Source organism: Arachis duranensis, chromosome 2 (genome assembly GCF_000817695.3).
Source record: "Arachis duranensis cultivar V14167 chromosome 2, aradu.V14167.gnm2.J7QH, whole genome shotgun sequence".
Lineage (NCBI taxonomy): Eukaryota > Viridiplantae > Streptophyta > Magnoliopsida > Fabales > Fabaceae > Arachis > Arachis duranensis.
This window is the reverse complement of record NC_029773.3, coordinates 44,821,388-44,821,824: the sequence shown is the minus strand read 5'-3', so window position 1 is coordinate 44,821,824 and position 437 is coordinate 44,821,388. Positions and strand designations below refer to the sequence as shown.

General features: G+C 41.6%; 1 non-coding gene across 1 annotated transcript; it reads right to left on the bottom strand.

The window, feature by feature from the left end:
* Positions 1 to 103: 103 nt before the first annotated feature.
* Positions 104 to 207, bottom strand: LOC127745274 (small nucleolar RNA R71). Its single transcript, XR_008006471.1, has one exon. It is a non-coding gene; the product is annotated as a small nucleolar RNA R71 (small nucleolar RNA).
* Between the last annotated feature and the right edge of the window lie 230 nt (positions 208 to 437).

The following is a 437-nucleotide window of genomic DNA, read 5'->3' as shown; positions in this document are numbered from 1 at the left end:
AGCTAGAATATGGTTGGATTCACAACCCAAGGATAGCCTAGACTCCTGGGATAAGCTGGTCACCACCTTCTTGGATAAATTCTTTCCTCCTCAAAAGCTGAGCAAGCTGAGAGTGGATGTTCAAACCTTCAAACAAAAAGATGGTGAATCCCTCTATGAAGCTTGGGAAAGATACAAGCAGCTGACCAAAAGATGTCCACCTGACATGTTTTCAGAATGGACCATATTAGATATATTCTATTATGGTCTCTCTGAATTTTCGAAAATGTTACTGGACCATTCTGCAGGTGGATCTATTCACCTGAAGAAAACGCCTGAAGAGGCTCAAGAACTCATTGACATGGTTGCAAACAACCAATTCATGTACACTTCTGAGAGGAATTCCGTGAATAATGGGACACCCCAGAAGAAAGGAGTTCTTGAAATAGATGCTCTGA